Here is a 20,715-nt window from a genome sequence, read left to right on the forward strand (position 1 = left end):
CGGGGTGAGAGATGTGTGGTGAGCGGTCTGTGTTAAGATCGCTCAGCACACATCTCTCCCGTGAGTACCCCCCTTAAGAGGGCTAGCTAAACCAATCTGTGGAGCAGAGCATTTTTTATATATTATTAATTGATGTCAATGTGGTTTTAGTTTTTTTTATGCAAATTTGTTGTTAAGGCAAGGGAAAGATTTTTTATTAATTTATATCCTTGGTACTATAATAGTACTAGTGGAGAATTATCATCGAGATAAAAGTTAATTAATAAATTTATTGTAATAAGAAATCTGCAAGCGCTGTCTGTATTTCTTTTGTTTTAGTTATGTGAAAAGGCTTGGGAATCTCCAGATAAAAAACTGCAGATTTCCAAAAGGATTCTTATGGCGTATCCCTTCCCGCCAACGGACAGGTTACGCTGGGAATCCTCCCCTAGAGTGGACAAGGCTTTAACACGCTTGTCCAAGAAGGTAGCCCTGCCATCACAGGATACGGCTACCCTCAAAGATGCTGCGGATAGAAAACAGGAGGGTACCCTGAAGTCCATTTATACACATTCAGGTACCTTACTGAGGCCGGCAATCATGTCGGCCTGGGTGTGTAGTGCTGTAGCAGCATGGACGGATACTTTATCTGGGGAACTTGATACCTTAGACAAGGATACTATATTAATGACCCTGGGGCATATTAAGGACGCTGTCCTATATATGAGAGATGCTCAAAGAGACATTAGTCTGCTGGGTTCTAGAATAAATACTATGTCGATTTCTGCCAGAAGGGTCCTGTGGACTCGGCAATGGACAGGTGATGCCGACTCAAAAAGGCATATGGAGGTTTTACCTTACAAGGGTGAGGAATTGTTTGGGGAGGGTCTCTCGGACCTGGTCTCCACAGCTACTGCTGGAAAGTCAAATTTTTTGCCATATATTTCCTCACAGCCTAAGAAAGCACCGTATTATCAAATGCAGTCCTTTCGATCTCAGAAAAACAAGAAAGTCCGAGGTGCGTCCTTTCTTGCCAGAGGCAGGGGCAGAGGAAAGAAGCTGCATAACACAGCTAGTTCCCAAGAACAAAAGTCCTCCCCGGCCTCTAAAAAATCCACCGCATGACGCTGGGGCTCCACAGGTGGAGCTAGGCCCGGTGGGGGCGCGTCTTCGAAATTTCAGCCACAAGTGGGTTCACTCCCAGTTGGATCCCTGGGCAATAGAGATTTTGTCTCAGGGATACAAGCTGGAATTCGAAGAGATGCCCCCTCACCGATACCTCAAATCGGCCCTGCCAGCTTCCCCTCACGAGAGGGAATTAGTGTTAACTGCAATTCAAAAATTGTATCTTCAACAGGTGGTGGTCAAGGTTCCCCTCCTTCAACAAGGAAGGGGTTATTATTCGACCATGTTTGTAGTCCCGAAACTGGACGGTTCGGTCAGACCCATATTGAATTTAAAATCCCTGAACATGTACCTGAAAAGGTTCCGGTTCAAGATGGAATCGCTGAGAGCGGTTATCGCAAGCCTGGAAGGGGGGGATTTTATGGTGTCTATGGACATAAAGGATGCATACCTTCATGTCCCCATTTATCCGCCTCATCAGGCGTACCTCAGATTTGTGGTACAGGATTGTCATTACCAATTTCAGACGTTGCCGTTTGGTCTCTCCACGGCACCGAGAATAGTTACCAAGGTAATGGCGGAAATGATGGTACTCCTGCGGAAGCAAGGGGTCACAATTATCCCATACTTGGATGATCTCCTCATAAAAGCGAGATCAAGAGAGCAGTTGCTGATCAGCGTAGCACTTTCTCTGGAAGTGTTACGGCAACACGGCTGGATCCTAAATATTCCAAAGTCGCAGTTGGTCCCTACGACTCGTCTGCCTTTCCTGGGCATGATCCTATACACAGACCAGAAAAGGGTTTTTCTCCCGATAGAGAAAGCTCAGGAACTCATGACACTGGTCAGGAACCTATTAAAACCAAAACAGGTGTCTGTGCATCACTGCACGCGAGTCCTGGGAAAGATGGTGGCATCATACGAGGCCATTCCCTTCGGCAGGTTCCATTCGAGGACCTTTCAATGGGACTTACTGGACAAGTGGTCCGGATCACATCTTCAGATGCATCGGTTAATCACCCTATCCCCCAGGGCCAGGGTGTCGCTCCTGTGGTGGCTGCAGAGTGCTCACCTTCTCGAGGGCCGCAGGTTCGGCATTCAGGACTGGGTACTGGTGACCACGGATGCAAGCCTCCGAGGTTGGGGCTCAGTCACACAGGGAAGAAATTTCCAAGGTCTGTGGTCAAGTCAGGAGACTTGCCTTCACATCAACATCCTGGAACTAAGGGCCATATACAACGCCCTAAGTCAAGCGGAGACCCTGCTTCGCGACCAACCGGTTCTGATTCAGTCAGACAACATCACCGCTGTGGCTCATGTAAACCGACAAGGCGGCACAAGGAGCAGGGTGGCGATGGCGGAAGCCACCAGAATTCTTCGCTGGGCGGAAAATCACGTAAGCGCACTGTCAGCAGTGTTCATCCCGGGAGTGGACAACTGGGAAGCAGACTTCCTCAGCAGGCACGACCTCCACCCGGGAGAGTGGGGACTTCATCAGGAAGTCTTCGCACAGATTACAACGCGGTGGGAACTGCCACAGGTGGACATGATGTCATCCCGCCTCAACAAAAGGCTACAGAGGTATTGCGCCAGGTCAAGAGACCCTCAGGCGGTAGCTGTGGACGCCCTGGTGACACCATGGGTGTTCCAGTCGGTTTATGTGTTTCCTCCTCTTCCTATCATTCCCAGGGTGCTGAGGATAATAAGAAAAAGAGGAGTGCGAACAATCCTCATTGTTCCAGATTGGCCACGAAGGACTTGGTATCCAGATCTGCAAGAAATGCTCACAGAGGACCCGTGGCCTCTTCCTCTAAGACAGGACCTGTTGCAGCAGGGGCCCTGTCTGTTCCAAGACTTACCGCGGCTGCGTTTGACGGCATGGCGGTTGAACGCCGGATCCTAGCGGAGAAAGGCATTCCGGAGGAGGTCATTCCTACGCTGATAAAGGCTAGGAAGGACGCGACAGCTCAACATTATCACCGTATATGGAGAAAATATGTTTCCTGGTGTGAGGCCAGGAATGCTCCTACGGAGGAATTCCAGCTGGGCCGTTTCCTCCACTTCCTACAGTCCGGAGTGAATTTGGGCCTAAAATTGGGTTGTGGGGGGAGTTTTAATTTGCTTGTATGCACTCTCCAGCCCGGCAGCAGTCAGCGTTCACGCTGACGCTGCCGGGTGCACGCTCTGTCCCTGATTGCCCAGTCGCGGACAGCCATGCTGCCGCCACTGGGCACCCGCTGTTCTGGCTCACAGGCGTTGAACTCCCGCGCTGGCCGCCCGTCACCCCTGCTCTCACTGCCGCCGGCACTGTTATGCTTGTTGTCCGCGGGCAGCTCCCTCTGATGCCGCGGCTCGCAGTCTCTTCCCCGCCATTGTCTCTCAGAGGTACGGGGAGAGGAAAAGGGGGGATGTAATGCTTTTGGGAGTAAATAACCATATCTACAGTAGCAGCAAATAGTGGGGGACAGGTGATGAAGTCCCTAGTCCAGCGTTTCCCACATATATGGGGTGATGGCAATGGATTGTCAGGTAATCCAGGCTACAAAGTCTGGAACTGTGTTTGGGAGCATGTGTAGACCTATTAAGGGTCTATTGTATGTATATGTTTTACATGAAAAAAAAAAGCACATGGTGGAACACCATTTTAAATGTTTGTTTCTTTCTACAGGAATTTGCTCGGTCCTACAACACTCAGCCACTGAAGGGTGCAGGGGTGTTAGTAGGAATTGCAGTGAAGCACATATTTAACACATTTAGTGTGTTTCAGGTGCTGTGCACTTCGGACTTTTACACACTTTAATTAAAATTTTTACTGAGTCATCAGGACTTGTTTCACTGTATACCTGTCTGTCTGTGTGCATAATGAGTAAAGCTAATGCAAAATCAAAAAAGCAGCTTGTCTGCAATGTCTGTGAGAGTGTGTTTCCTGATGGAACTTGCACAGTGTGTATTGCAAATATGGGTCCAAATATGAACCTCTACCCTGATCCTCCTTGGGCTATGATGGGTGTGATGTCTGAGTTAAAATCAGAGCTTGCCGCTGCGCAAAAAGATCGTGAGGCGGCTAGGTCTGATTCTAGGTTAATACCGTCTGAGCTGCCAGAGTGGGCTCAGGATATGTCAAGGACTTTGAATAATTTACAAAAGTCCAGGTCTAGCTCAATTGCTAAAAGTAGTCCCAGTTTGGCTCATAATTTACTGGTTTCAGCTGTGTTGCATTCTGATGATTCAATGCCAGACCTTATATGTCAGGAGGAACAGGAGAAAGGTGAACTGGGCCAGGAGTCAGATAGTGAGGTTACTGATATCCCGGCCATTGATAATCTTATCAGGGTGGTACACCAGGTTCTAAATTTTACTGAGACTGAGGAACCTCTACCAAATGATTCAATTTTATTTGCTAAAAAACAGATCAACTGTGTGTTTTCCTTATTCAGATTCTCTTAATAAGCAGTTAACGGAAGCATGAAAAAATCCAGATAAACGGTTTTCTATGCCTTGACGGTTTCTGTCTAACAATCCGTTTCCAGAGTCTGACAACTAAATGGGAAAATCCACCAACAGTGGATTCCTGTTTCAAAACTTTAAAAAAAGTTAACCATTCAGTCCCCGCTGCAATAACGCTTAAAGACTCATCAGAGCGTAACTAGAAGCTATTCTAAAGTCAATGTATACAGCAGTGGGGTGTTGCTTAGACCTGCTTTAGTGGGTGTTTGGGTCAACAAGGCTGTAATTGCATAGGCAACACAGCTCAAGTTAGTCCTATAACAGGATCTTTCCTTAGACCAGCTTATACTTCTTGCTGATCACATCTGTGAATCTGCTGAGTATTTAGGTACGGCTTCTATGGACGTCGGCCAGGTTAGTTCTCGGCTTTCAGCTTCACTAATTAGGGCCCGATGGGCACTTTGGCTGCGTTCTTGGCAGGCAGAGGCAAAACGAGGAATAGAAGCGTTGCCTTACACTGGCAATATGTTATTTGGTACTGAATTGGACAAATGGATTTCTCAGGCTACTGGGAGAAAGTCTGTTTTCCTGCCATTGCCCGCACCAGTTCCTAAATGGAAATACGCTGGACCAGCATTCAAATCTTTTAGACCTCAGTCTTTTCGAGGCCATGCGAGTGGAACAACCATACAGGGTAGACGTGGTAGAGGACGTGGTTTTCAACAAACCCCTAACCGTTGTCAGGACACAAAGGACACTGACAAGCCAGTGGCATGAAGGGCTTCCAGCCCATCTCAGATCGTCAGTTGTGGGAGCACGCCTTCAGCCGTTTCACTTGGCGTGGTTTCAGACATCCACAGATTGGTGGATCCGCAATTTAGTGTTTAAAGGTTACAAAATAAAATTCGATTGTCTACCACCAATGTGGTTTTTCAAGACAGGCCTGCCTGTGTCAGGAGACAAAAAGGCGGCTCTGCAGACCGCGATTCAGTCTCTCGTAGAGTCAGCAGTTTTGATTCAGGCTCCAGTTCACCAACAGGGTCAAGGTTATTATGGGATACGGTCATTAGGTCGCCCACACTTAGGTCGACAGTCATTAGGTCGACCACTATTGGTCGACATGCATTAGGTCGACATGGTCCTAGGTCTACATGGCCACTGGGTCGACATGTACTAGGTTGACATGGAAAAAGGTCGACATGCTTTTTTCACTTTTTTTTCCTTTCATTTTTTGAACTGTTTCATACTTCACGATCTACATGGACTACGATTGTGAATAGTAACCTGTGCCGAGCACACCTTGACCGAAGCATGACAAGCGAAGCGAGTCATGTGAGGGGACACGGTGCACTAATTGGGGTTCCCAGTCACTTTACGAAAAAAACGACACCAAAAAAAAAAAACCTCATGTTGACCTTTTTCCATGTCGACCATGACCATGTCGACCTAATGCATGTAGGCCAATAGTGGTCGGCCTAATGACTGTCGACCTAAGTGTGGTCGAACTAATGACCCATACCCGTTATTATTCCAATCTTTTTGTAGTACCAAAGAAGGACGGCTCGGTCAGACCAATACTGAACCTGAAGGGCTGTACGTGTCTTACTACAGATTCAAGATGGAATCCCTGTGGTCGGTGATTGCAGGTTTAGAACCACAGGAATTCATGGTTTCACTGGATCTCAAGGATGCGTACTTACACATTCCAATTTGTCCACTGCATCAGGCCTACTTAAGGTTTGCAGTACAACAAAACCATTATCAATTTCAGACACTACCGTTTGGTCTCTCATCAGCGCATCGGGTATTCACAAAGGTGATGTCTGTGATGATAGCTCATCTCAGAATCCTGGGTGTAATAATAGTTCCGTTCTTTTTTTAAATCAAGTGATTTTTATTAAGTTTTATGTCACAGAAACATAACAAAACATCAACATTGAAAATTAACTATAACAATAACAATTGCCATCAATAAACAGATATTTTCAGATCACAATTTGGTGTGCGTTTTAATTCTAACGTATATATATCCACGACAAAGAGTATCCATATTATTACAAATGTCGCTCAGGTGCTTAATACCTGCCCGCCCAGCCTTGTGCTACTCCAGCGATCCCACATCTCCGTAAATCGAGAGGTGGAACCCCGTATTTTATACATATGTCTTTCATGACGAATTACCTCGTTCACCAACGCCCTCCAGTGCTCCACCCTAGGTACTCCAGCAGAGAACCAGACCCTAGCGATAACCACCTTAGCTAGCGTAGTGAGACACAGGACATATTTGTACAGTAAAACAGAGTGTGTTTCCTCCAAATCTAACCCAAATAAACATATACCAGGATCTAATGTAGGGAGGGACGGTGCTGTCATGATCACATCACACCACACTTTACGCCAGAAAAGGGAAATCTCAGGGCAATCCCACAGTAGGTGCCAAAATCCGGCATCGGCTGCCCGACACCTGGGGCAGTTAGAATCTTCCCTAAGACCAGCCCTCTGCATAGTAACCGGAGTGCGATAGGCCCTGTGTAGAATGTAGAAAAAAACCTGTTTATACCTTATACATGGCGTAGTATATTTAAGGGAACTCATAATCTGGAGCCATTGCTCATGGGACAACTGCCCCAAATCAGTCTCCCATTTAATACGGAGATTAATTAATAGATCGGGATAGCTATTATTATTTAAAGCAGCATATATGGTAGACACCTTCCCCCTCCGACTCAAAGAAGTAAGCAGCGTCCTAACAGGTGAGTCAACAATCAATGGTGGGCCGTGAGGGAATTGGGTCTGTACAGCATGTCTAAGCCGAAAATGCCGGAACATAGCAGTGTTAGGTACATCAAATTCGATCTTCAGTTGCTGAAATTACTTCAGCACTCCACCGTGGTATAGCTGACCCAGTGCTATGACTCCCCTAGCAATCCATATATTATCTAGCGACATCTCATATAGCTCAGGGTATGCACTATTGAACCACAGTGGGGTACAGGTATCATGTCCCTCCCAATCATATAAAGTGTGCGCATAGCGCCAGATAAGCAAGGCTTGACGCAACAGGGGAGGCAAGCCAGACGTTGAGAGACCAGAAAGGAGAAGCTGAAGAGGAGAGAGAGAGAAAGCAGGAGAACGCTCCGTCCGCTCAGCCAGAAACCCCCTCACCGTAGTACCCAGAGAATCCCCGGTCCATTCACTCAGATGGGCCAGCTGAGCCGCCACATAGTATAGTCTGAGATCCGGGAGACTTGCCCCGCCGGACATCTGAGACCTGCATAGTGTTCTGATAGAGACCCGCGCTGGCCTGCCACTCCATATAAATGAGGATAAAACTCCCTCAATAACAGTAAAGATCTTCTTGGGAAGGTAGACCGGAGAATTGTGCAGAACATAAAGGAACTTTGGCTGCATCACCATTTTAAATAAATTAACCCTACCCAGGACAGACAATGGTAATTTTTTCCAGCTATGAGCCTTCTCTTTAAATGTCGCTAATATGGGGTCGATATTTTGGGCCACATAGCTACGCGCCATAGGAGTAATCCAGATGCCTAAATACTTGAACCGCAGTGTCCATTGCAAAGGATACACCCCCCCGTGTTTCAGGGAGAAGGCCAGAAATAGGAAAAATGTGGGATTTGTCCCAGTTAACTAGCAGACCGGAAAAGATACCAAAATTCTCCACTACCTGTAACACTGTTTGTAGGGAGTCATCAGAGTCCTGCAGGAAAAGGAGCATGTCATCCGCGTATAGCGCCACCACATCTACATGACCCCCAATCTCAACTCCCTTGACCCCGCCATTACTGCGCAGCAGGGCGGCCAACGGCTCCACGGCGATCGCAAACAGTGCAGGAGATAGGGGGCAACCCTGTCGAGTGCCCCTCTCCAATGCAAAAAGCTCAGACGTGAAACCATTGGCCGTCACACGAGCCACAGGCAAGGAATACAACAACTGGATAAAGCTAATAAATCGAGGGCCAAAAGCAAATTTCTCCAGCACCCCCCACAGGTACCTCCATTCTACGGAGTCGAACGCTTTGGCCGCATCAAGGGACACCACCACCGCGTCCGACCCCACCATATCACCTCTCTGGAAATGACAGAACAATCTACGCAGATTCTGGGCCATGGATTTACCCGGCATAAAGCCAGTCTGGTCTGGATGAATTATTGTTGCAATTACCAAATTCAATCGAGATGCCAAGATTTTTGCCAGTATCTTGACATCAGTATTGAGGAGGGAGATGGGTCGATAAGACTCGGGGAGCAGGGGTCTTTCCCTGGTTTCAACAGGACAATTATATTGGCCTCGGCCATAGAACGCGGGAGAGCCCCACCCTCTAAGAGTAGTTCAAACAATTGTAAGAGATAGGGGGCAAAAAACGTACTGTATTTTTTATAGACTTCACCCGGGAGTCCATCGGATCCCGGTGCCTTAGACGCCGGGAGAGACAGGATCGCAGCCTCCACCTCCTCCAACGTGATAGGTGCATCCAGAGCCCCCGAGTCCTCCCGGGACAAGCATGGCAAGGTCAACTGAGCCAAAAACTCCCCAAGCTGATCATCAGAGTAACCGGCTCGGGAGGCATAAAGCGAGGAATAATAACTACGGAAGGTCTCCGCCACCATTGATCCAGAATAACACAGTTGGCCAGCAGAGTTCCTCACACACTGAATCACTGTTCTAGGGGAATCAGACCGGGCCAAAAAGGCCAAGTAGCTGCCATTCATCTCCGCCCGAAAATACTGCTCATGTCCTGCAAAAAGGAGTCTACGCCTGGATTTCTCAAATAAACAATCCGACCACTCACTCTGCGCGTTCTTCCACAACAACTCATCAGACCGCAAATGGGTAATAAGATATTGAGATTCCAGCTGCTGGCACAAAGATTCCAACCGCACCTCCTCCCTCTTACTGAACGCTTTAACTTCAGAGATCCGCTTTATAAAGGAGCCCCGCAAAAACGCTTTAAAGGCATCATGCTTCAGCGACAGAACACTGTATAGTAAATTATCTTCCTGGAACCCTTCCCAGGCGGCAATCAGATCCGCACCCCCCCCCCCCCCCCCCCCCCAGTAGAGTCAACCAAAAGCGGTTAAGCTTCCACATTTTTGCACCCCGCTCCCAACCAATATTAACTGTAACTAAAACAGGAGAGTGATCCGATATGCCCCTAGGGAGATAATCCACCGCCAGCACGTCCGGGGATAAATCAGGAGAAACTAAAACCAAATCAATACGAGAAAAGGCATGATGGGTAGCGGACTGACAGGAGAAACGAGTGGCCGCGGGATTACGACATCTCCATACATCCTCCAGCCCCAGCTCCCCCACTAGTCTCGCGAATGAGGTAGGGGACGCCAGGGGAGGGGAAGACGCAACAGTCTCCCTCCACCTGTCCATACCACCATCCATAACATTGTTAAAATCCCCTAGGCATATCACAGGGGTAGCAGGGGACCGGGCCAGGAAACGGGCAGCGTGACGGAGAACCTCATTATTATATGGCGGGGGGACATATACTGCTAATATATGAAACAATCTGCAGTTAATATGGGCTCGTAGGAAGACGTATCTGCCATATTGGTCAGTTTCACAGTCATCCAGGTGAAATTGTACGGACTTTCTAATCATTACAGAAACGCCTCTGGCACTGGCAGAGAAAGTGGAATGATACACGTGACTAACCCATGGTTTTTTAAGTGCCAACACCCTACCTCCATGCAAATGTGTTTCAGAAAGACAAATTATGTCCGCCTGGTATTTTTTAACCTGAGTCAGGACCAACGATCTTTTGATTTTTTCATTCAATCCCCGAACGTTCCAGCTGAGCAGACGGAGCCCCTCAGAAACAGCAGACATAGAAATCGTAATGGAAAGGGTTAACAGGATAGATCAAAGAGACATACAGCAAAACCTGGCATCGCAACATAGCAAGGCTGAGCAAACAATAAACAGGGACAGGAGCAACCAGTCCCCCTACGTCCCAGGAGGCAAAAGAGCACAGAGCAATATCATACAGAAATAACGCGTCATTGCAAAGTACGCACAGAACTAAAAAATGATGGCTTAGAAAAAAACAAACTAACCCCCCCCCCCGCACCCACCCTGTATCACCTCGCAAACTTAAGGCATACCTGGATCCCATAACTCCCATTAATTAACCAAACTAAGGGATAAGGGCCTAACCAAAGAACCTAAGGAAAAGCCCTTACACTATTTTCGGTAAGAGCTCTCCACAACTCGTAGAAAAAAGTAGTACCCCAACCCTGAAAAAAGAGAGAAAAAAAAAAAAACAACATAGCCAGGCACATGCCCCATCACATGCCATCAAACAGCAGTAAAATAATGTGGGACTGACCGTTACCGCCATATCATAACGATGCATAGCGAGCAATAACATAAATTTGCCCCACTCCCATACGCCCCACATTGCATAAATACTCACATTGCATTTATATTCACAGGAATATGCATTAGATAAATAGAAACAGCGGTGCAAAAAAAACTGAAAGCAGCCTCAGAGCAACAACACATCATCCAGGAGAACGTGGTTGACGCTCCAGCCATGCACCAGCATCTTGAGGAGATGTGAAAAAATGTGTGGTGTTGTTAAGCACCACCTGCAACTTGGCTGGAAACATCATAGCATATTGTATATTGCGGTCTCTGAGCTGACGCTTGACTTGAATAAATTGAGATCGGCTCTTTTGCACCTCCAGGGCAAAATCAGGAAATACGGAAATATTATGTCCATCTTGTTGGATAGGGCCCTTTGTTCGGGCCAGACGGAGTACAGTATCACGGTCCTTGAAATGCAAGAAGCGTGCAATAAATGTTCTAGCCGGGGCTCCCGGTGGCGGCGGGCTAGGCGGGAGCCTGTGCGCCCTCTCCACCGCAAATTGAGAGGTAAATGCCTCCTTGCCAAACAGATCAATAAGCCGCCCTTCAAGAAATGACTCCGGGGAATTGCCCTCCGCTCTCTTGGGCAACCCGACAAATCGGACGTTGTTGCGCCGCAATCTCCCTTCTATATCTGACATTTTAGCCTGCATAGAGGTCACTTGGGTAGACAGGTCCGCCACTCTCAACTGCAAGGGTGGAGCAGCATCCGCCAAAGCCGATATCCGATGTTCAGTTTCACCCACACGCTCTCGGATCTTCTGCATATCCTGCCTTATCAGAGAAACATCCATTTGTACTTGCCCAATCCGGTCCGTAACCCTCTGTTCGGACGCAGAGATAGCCTGCAATATTTGCTGGGTAGAATGCACCTGCTCATCGTGGTCGGAGGTGTCCACCTCGGCCGCAGGCGAGGGCGGGCCGGCTTCACCCCGCTTTGCCGACGTAGATGCCTGCTGTGATCTGGCAAATTTCTCCAGTTTCGCAGCAGCGTTAGCCGCACTCACCTCCCCTCACCATGGTATCCCTGGACGGGAATGCAGATCCACAGGACTATTACAGCAGGTTCAGCACACGGGTCAGGGCCGCCCGGGCCAGGCAGATATGGCACCCCAAATAAACGGAACAAGTATGTGGGCACACTGCAGATAGTCAGGAAGCAGGTGTACGTTGTGTAAATTGCAGCAGAAGAAAAGCTGAGTCAGGGACACCCAGGCTATCACCACAGGATAACAGGCAGCTAATGTAGGGTAGCCGATTTCAGTGAAGTATATACAGTCCATCCAAGAGAAAATATAAAGGACACTGGCTTTGCGAAGTCTCGTGGAAGTATTAAGCCCAGGAGGGAGACAGGATGGTAACCACAGTCATCGCTCTGCACAGCACCGCAGGAGGAGAAGGAGCAGCGGGACTAAAAATGGCGGCTTTTCGCTGGCTTTTTTCACCCGGGCTTGGTCTCCAGCGTCGCCGCAGCGGGGCTTCAGGCATGCACCCCCACCGGACCCAGCAGACAGTAGGGCCCTCTCCCCTGCAGCCCCCAGCCATAGGACCAGCGCAAGGCACCGCCGGGCGCGCGGACACGCGCCGCTCCCGGAGCTCCGGCGGCGGCCGGCGGGGAGGCAGGGAGCCGTGGACCACGCTGGAAGGTCCACAGCAGCACAACCGCGCCGCACAACGGGTCAGCAAGGGCAGCAGCAGAGGCAGCACACACTCAGGGGCCAGCTGGCAGGGAGCAGGATCCACGGGTTGGGGAAAACGGATGGGTTTACAGGATTTTTTGCGGAGAGCTAAGGCTGCACACAGCTACTCCATGCCGATCCAAGCCACGCCCAATAGTTCAGTTCTTAGACGACCTTCTCATGAAGGCTCCGTCTCAACAAATACTCCTTCAACATGCCTTACTGACGTACAATGTACTAGTTCAGCACGGTTGGATTGTCAACTTCAAGAAATCAAGCCTGGTTCCGTGTCAAAGAATTAAATTCCTAGGAATGATTCTGGATACTGGATATGGTGGATCAACAAATTTACCTGCCAAAGGAGAAAGCACAAAGTGTTCGTCATCTAGTATAGTTAGTGCTCAAACCACGGACAGTCTCGGTGCACTTGTGCATTCAACTGTTAGGAAAGATGGTGGCGTCTTTCCAAGCACTCCAGTTCGGAAGATTTCACTCACATCCTTTTTAGCTAGAACTTCTAGCACAGTGGCCAGGCTCTCATCTCCAAATTCGTCAAATGGTGAGGTTGTCTCCAAGGGCCAGGAGCATCACTACTCTGGTGGCTCCAAGTACAACATCTCACGGCGGGAAGATGGTTCGGAGTCTGAAATTGGATAATTCTGATGACGGATGCAAGTCTCAGAGGTTGGGGAGCAGTGGTCCTACATCGTCAATTTCAGGGTCTCTGGTGAGACCGAGAGAGATTACTGTCAATAAATGTCCTGGAACTCAATCTACATTGTAGGGCAATCTACAATGCTTTGCGTCAGGCAGTACAAATACTCCAGTCTCACACTGTTCAGGTTCAGTCAGACAACGCAACGGCAGTCGCATATAATCCTGAAATGGGTCGAGCATCACCAAGTGATACTGGGGGTCATTCCGAGTTGATCGCTCGCTAGCAGTTTTTAGCAGCCGTGCAAACGCTATGCCGCCACCCACTGGGGAGTGTATTTTTAGCTTAGCAGAAGTGCGAACGCTTGTGCAGCCGCGCTCTGCAAAAACAGTTTGTGCAGTTTCAGAGTAGCTCAGAACTTACTCACAGCTTGCGATTATTTCAGCCTATTTGTGCCCGGATTTGACGTCACACACCCGCCCAGCGTTCATCCAGCCACGCCTGCGTTTTTGCTGGCACGCCTGCGTTTTTACAAACAGTCCCTGAAAACGGTCAGTTGACACCCAGAAATGCCCACTTCATGTCAATCACTCTGCGGCCGTCAGTGCGACTTAATTCTTCGCTAGAGCCTGTTCAGAATCACATCGTCTGTTGTACCCGAACGTCGCACATGCGCATTGCGGGGCATACGCATGCGCAGAAATGCCATTTTTTGCCCTGATCGCTGCACTGCGAAAATTGGCAGCGAGCGATCAACTCGGAATGACCCCCATTGTTGGCAGTGTTCATTCCAGGAGTGGACAACTGGGAAGCAGATTATCTCAGCCATCAGGATTTTCATCCAGGAGAATGGGCTTTACATCCAGAGATGTTCCAGATGTTGGTACAGCGGTGGGGTTACCCACAGGTAGATCTAATGGCATCTCGCCAAAATCATCAAACTCCCCAGTATGTGTCCAGAACAAGAGATCCAAAGGCAGTGGCAGTGGATGCTCTCACAATAGCTTGGCCGTACAGCCTTGTATATCTGTTCTTCCACCATTTCCGCTGCTTCCTCGGTTGCTAAAGCAGATCAAAAGAGAATCCATGACCGTCATACTAGTGGCACCTCATTGGCCTCGGAGAGCGTAGTTCTTGGATCTCCGCGGTCTAATCGCAGATGATCCATGGCTGCTTCTGCTACGTCCAGGCCTACCAGACCTTTAAGGAAAAATTACTTCACAGAAAGGGTAGTGGACAAGTGGAATAGCCTCCCATCAGAGGTGGTAGAGGCTAAGACAGTAGAGCAATTTAAACATGCATGGGATAGATATAAGGATATCCTTATAAAGAAATGAGGATCAAATAAGGTTTGAGCTAAAAAAAAAAAAAATGGTAAAAAAGAAAAAAAGGTCAGACTAGATGGGCCATGTGGTTCTTATCTGCCGTCAAATTCTATGTTTCTATGTTACTACAACAGGGTCCGTTCCTTAACCCCAATTTAGCACAGCTGCGTTTGATGGCGTGGCTGTTGAAACTGCTTTCTTAAGACGAGAGGGCATTCCAGAGTCGGTTATACCAACCATGTTACGTGCTAGGAAGCCCGTTACAGCAGCTCATTATCACAGTTTCCGACATCTTCTTTCAAGTTATCCCATCTTTTACTATTTTTACAGGCGGGGTTAGAAGTAGGACTACGTTTAGCTACACTAAAAGTGCAGGTCTCTGCCTTGTCAATTTTCTTTCAAAGGCGTTTGGCTCTTTTGCCAATAGTTCACACTTTCGTGCAAGGTGTTCTTAGAGTTCAACCTCTATTCATCCCACCTATAGCTCCATGGGACTTGAATCTAAACAGACCTTGGCTAGATGGATTAAGCTGACCATTTCATGACTTTCATCCTGGTCTAAAACTGCCTGCATCTGTTTCAGCACATTCCACACGTTCTGTGGGAACGTCATGGGCAGCAGGTCGTGGAGCTTCTACGACGCAACTTTGCCGTGCGACTACATGGTCATCAGTGCACAGGTTTGTGCGCTTTTAGAAGTTTGATACAATTGCAGCATCAGCATCTAGCTTTGGCCGTCTAGTGTTACAGGTGCCAACCAGCTCTCTCGTCCAAGGGGGAAACTTTGGTACGTCCCAAGAGTACTCCAGTGACCCCTAGTGGATGAAAAAGAAAAGAGGATTTTAGTACTTACCAGATAAATCCTTTTCTTTGAATCCACAGGGGGCAACTGGACGCCCACCCAGAGCAGTTTCACCTGGCTTATGGTAAGTTCAGTAAATCTTATGGTAACACTTTCTCACTGACTTGTTGAAATGTTAAGGTATTTGTCATCTATTGTCGTGTCAACTTTCTAGTTGTCCGTTATGGTATAATTTTATATGTAATTCTCCATTGTTCATCCTCTTTCGCTCCTGTTCGGCTCAGTAAAAAAACACTGAGGCATCTTGGGAGTATGGAGGGGGTGGAGGGTTACTAATTTAAATATGCCTATCCCTGCTAACGCCCCGTCCATATCCCAAGAGTACTCCAGTCCCCCCCTGTGGATTCAAAGAAAAGGATTGATCTGGTAAGTACCAAAAAACCTCATTTTGAGTGTAACAAACCTCCCACTTGCTAATTATTGCCGTATAAGAGTGCTCCTTATTAAGGCTACACGTAGGGGTTAATATTTAGACACATGAAGAGTTACAATAATCATCACAATCAGACACAAATACTAAGTTCTCAGAAAAATAATTCCGTCTCTTTAATCATTATATGTGTTCCACTGAACACCCTAGGTATATAGAATCTTTAACAAGATGTATCCTGGTTGTCTCCCATATATATAGCGTGTTCACCAGTTTAATACTCACTATTGAATACCTCAAGGAATGCTCCTTATGATTTAGAGGTTAAGAGTACAAACTGATGTGACAACCAATTTTAATTCTAATTGGGAGACATGATATGAGTAATGGTTCTATTGTTGAGAGTTCTATATTGTGTCTATAGTAATTATATTATCACACAAGCATTAATCTCCATGTATATTTCAGTGCCTCCAACCTCCTACTTCTTATTAATGCCGTACAGGAGTACTCCTTTTAAATAAGCTATAGGTAGGGGTTTAGTCTTTAGGCACGTGGAGAACTTTGGGATGAAAGTTTTCAAAGGATGAATGTTTCTAAGGATGTCATCTGTGACTTATACTGGATAATTTTATGATCAATATGCAAGGACTATGAAGTAACTTCATATCTCATTGTTCTCTTACCTGCAGGTATGAATAGTGAAACAACAATTACCAGCAAGCTGTACTGCATCTGCTAATTATCACATATGAATACCATGAATGCTTAGCTATAGGTATGAATAGTGGAACAACAATTATCAGCAAGCTGTATGGCATCTGCTAATTATCACATATGAATACCATGAATGCTTAGCTATAGGTATGAATAGTGGATTAATTATTATTAGCAGCTTTAAGCAGGTTTTAATATTACTTGGGGAATGTGTGATGGTTTCATCCCCACACACACCATTTGTTTGTGTAAGTTTTATTGCTTCAAATGAGTGATGGGCTAGGGGTGGGTCCAATCAATCAATGTGCTTACATACACATGTTTGTTGGTCTTAATATTAGTGTGTAGTCTAGCTGAATCAGTTTGGGATGAACGTTTTCAAAAGCATGTCGTCTGTGACTTATACTGGACTTAAACTGGACGAAAACTGAAAGGAAACTACAAACAAGTGTGAAAAAAAAAACCTTCACAATCCACCAATACTTGGACTGCAGCTACAAATGTATGTTCACTTCTAATATTCTCCAATCTCACTTTCTCAGGAAACTATACATTCACTTTCTGCAAAAAATACCTGCAATGCAACTTTTACTCGGACCCTGCAAATACCTGGGGGTATATTTACTAAGATTCGTGTTTCTGCCGAATTGGTGGGAGTTTAAACTCGAATTTTTTCTGACGTATTTTTCTGCAACTTTTTGTAATCATTTTCGGGAATTTACTAAGCTGCCGAGTTTTCGTTTTTCGTATTTTCCGATGTCGATGTTATTCGTATTGTCGGGCCGTGTTTTACGGGAGTGATGAGTAATACACTGTCGGACATAACACAATGAATCCCGGCCGGATCAGTGAGATCCGTGCAGGGCTTCAATGTGTACAGTATTAAAAGAGTCAAAACAGTTAAAAGTGTTAAAAAATAAGATTTTACTTACCGGTAAATCTATTTCTCGTAGTCCGTAGTGGTTGCTGGGGACTCCGTAAGGACCATGGGGAATAGACGGTCTCCGCAGGAGACAGGGCACTTTAAGAAAGAATTAGGAATATTGGTGTGCACTGGCTCCTCCCTCTATGCCCCTCCTTCAGACCTCAGTTAAGGAAACTGTGCCCGGAAGAGCTGACAGTACAAGGAAAGGATTTTGGAATCCAGGGTAAGACTCATACCAGCCACACCAATCACACCGTATAACTCGTGATACTATACCCAGTTAACAGTATGAACAACAACAGAGCATCAGAAAAACCTGATGCAACCATAACATAACCCTTATTTAAGCAATAACTATATACAAGTATTGCAGAAGAAGTCCGCACTTGGGACGGGCGCCCAGCATCCACTACGGACTACGAGAAATAGATTTACCGGTAAGTAAAATCTTATTTTCTCTAACGTCCTAGTGGATGCTGGGGACTCCGTAAGGACCATGGGGATTATACCAAAGCTCCCAAACGGCGGGAGAGTGCGGATGACTCTGCAGCACCGAATGAGCACACAAGGTCCTCCTCAGCCAGGGTATCAAACTTGTAGAACTTTGCAAAGGTGTTTGAACCTGACCAAGTAGCCGCTCGGCAAAGCTGTAATGCCGAGACCCCTCGGGCAGCCGCCCAAGAAGAGCCCACCTTCCTTGTGGAGTGGGCTTTTACTGATTTTGGAAGCGGCAATCCAGCCGCAGAATGAGCCTGCTGGATCGAGTTACAGATCCAGCAAGCAATAGTTTGCTTTGAAGCAGGAGCACCCAGCTTGTTGGATGCATACAGGATAAACAGCGACTCAGTTTTCCTGACTCTAGCCGTTCTGGCTACATAAACCTTCAAAGCCCTGACTACATTCAGTAACTCGGAATCCTCCAAGGTCACGAGCAGCCACAGGCACCACAATAGGTTGGTTCATATGAAAGATGACACCACATTTGGCAGAAATTGCGGACAAGTCCGCAATTCTGCCCTGTCCATATGGAAAACCAAATAGGGGCTTTTATGTGACAAAGCCACCAATTCTGACACACGCCTAGCCGAAGCCAAGGCTAATAGCATGACCACCTTCCACGTGAGATATTTTAACTCCACGGTTTTAAGCGGCTCAAACCAGTGTGATTTCAGGAAACTCAACACCACGTAAAGATCCCAAGGTGCCACTGGAGGCACAAACGGGGGCTGAATATGCAGCACTCCCTTTACAGACGTCTGAACTTCAGGTAGAGAAGCTAGTTCTTTTTGAAAGAAAATGGATAGGGCCGAAATCTGGACCTTAATGGACCCCAATTTTAGGCCCATAGTCACTCCCGACTGTAGGAAGTGAAGGAAACGGCCCAGCTGGAATTCCTCTGTAGAGGCATTCCTGGCCTCACAGCAAGCAACATATTTTCACCGTATACGGTGATAATGTTTAGCCGTCACGTCCTTCCTAGCCTTTATTAGCGTAGGAATAACCTCATCCGGAATCCCTTTTTTCTACTAGGATCCGGCGTTCAACCGCCATGCCGTCAAACGCAGCTGCGGTAAGTCTTGGAACAGACAAGGTCCCTGCTGCAACAGATCCTGCCCTAGAGGCAGAGGCCATGGGTCCTCTGTGAGCATTTCTTGCAACTCTGGATACCAAGTCCTTCTTGGCCAATCCGGAACAATGAGTATTGTTCTCACTCCTCTTTTCCTTATGATTCTCAGCACCTTGGGTATGAGAGGAAGAGGAGAAAACACATAAACCGACTGGAACATCCACGGTGTCACCAGTGCGTCTACAGCTATCGCCTGAGGGTCTCTTGACCTGGCGCAATACCTCTGTAGCTTTTTGTTGAGGCGGGATGCCATCATGTCCACCTGTGGCAGTTCCCACCGACCTACAATCTGCGCGAAGACTTCTTGATGAAGTCCCCACTCTCCCGGGTGGAGGTCGTGCCTGCTGAGGAAGTCTGCTTCCCAGTTGTCCACTCCCGGAATGAACACTGCTGACAGTGCTCGTACGTGATTCTCCGCCCATCGAAGAATTCTGGTGGCTTCCGCCATCGCCACCCTGCTCCTTGTGCCGCCTTGGCGGTTTACATGAGCCACTGCGGTGATGTTGTCTGATTGAATCAGCACCGATTGGTTGCGAAGCAGGGTCTCCGCTTGACTTAGGGCGTTGTATATGGCCCTTAGTTCCAGGATATTGATGTGAAGGCAAGTCTCCTGACTTGACCACAGCCCATGGAAACTTCTTCCCTGAGTGACTGCCCCCCACCCTCGGAGGCTTGCATCCGTGGTCACCAGGACTCAGTCCTGAATGCCGAACCTGCGGCCCTCGAGACGGTGAGTACTCTGCAGCCACCACAGAAGAGACACCCTGGCCCTGGGGGATAGGGTGATCAGCCGATGTATCTGTAGATGCGATCCGGACCACTTGTCCAACAGATCCCATTGAAAAGGTCCTCGCATGGAACCTGCCGCAGGGAATGGCCTCGTATGACGCCACCATCTTTCCCAGGACTCTCGTGCAGTGATGCACCGACACCTGTTTTGGTTTTAAGATGTCTCTGACCAGTGTCATGAGTTCCTGAGGCTTCTCCATCGGAAGAAGAACCTTCTTCTGGTCTGTGTCCAGAATCATGCCCAGGAAGGGCAGACTCGTCGTAGGAATCAGCTGCGACTTCGGAATATTCAGAATCCAGCCGTGCTGTTGTAACACTTCCCGAGAGCGTGCTACACTAATCAGCAACTGCTCTCTGGACCGCGCCTTTATGAGGAGATCGTCCAAGTATGGGATAATTGCTTTCGCAGGAGCACCATCATTACTGCCATTACCTTGGTAAATATTCTCGGTGCCGTGGACAGACCAAACGGCAACGTCTGGAATTGGTAATGACAATCCTGTACCACAAATCTGAGGTACTCCTGATGAGGTGGATAAATGGGGACATGAAGGTAAGCATCCTTTATGTCCAGAGACAACATAAAATCCCCCTCCCTTGCGATGACCGCTCTGAGCGATTCCATCTTGAACTTGAACTTTTCAAGTATATGTTCAGGGATTTTAAATTCAATATGGGTCTGACCGAACCATCTGGTTTCGGGACTACAACATGGTCGAATAATAACCCCCTCCTTGTTGAAGGAGGGGAACCTTGACCACCACCTGTTGAAGATACAATTTGTGAATTGCAGTTAACCCTGTTTCCCT

The 20,715-nt window shown here is 47.5% G+C and overlaps 1 protein-coding gene across 3 annotated transcripts in view; it reads right to left on the minus strand.

Moving 5' to 3' along the window:
* Positions 1-20,715, minus strand: part of LOC135054570 (oocyte zinc finger protein XlCOF7.1-like) — a 34,841-nt gene that overhangs the window by 4,305 nt on the left and 9,821 nt on the right. The gene's annotated exons all lie outside the window — the stretch shown is intronic.

Source organism: Pseudophryne corroboree, chromosome 3 (assembly GCF_028390025.1).
Source record: "Pseudophryne corroboree isolate aPseCor3 chromosome 3, aPseCor3.hap2, whole genome shotgun sequence".
NCBI lineage: Eukaryota > Metazoa > Chordata > Amphibia > Anura > Myobatrachidae > Pseudophryne > Pseudophryne corroboree.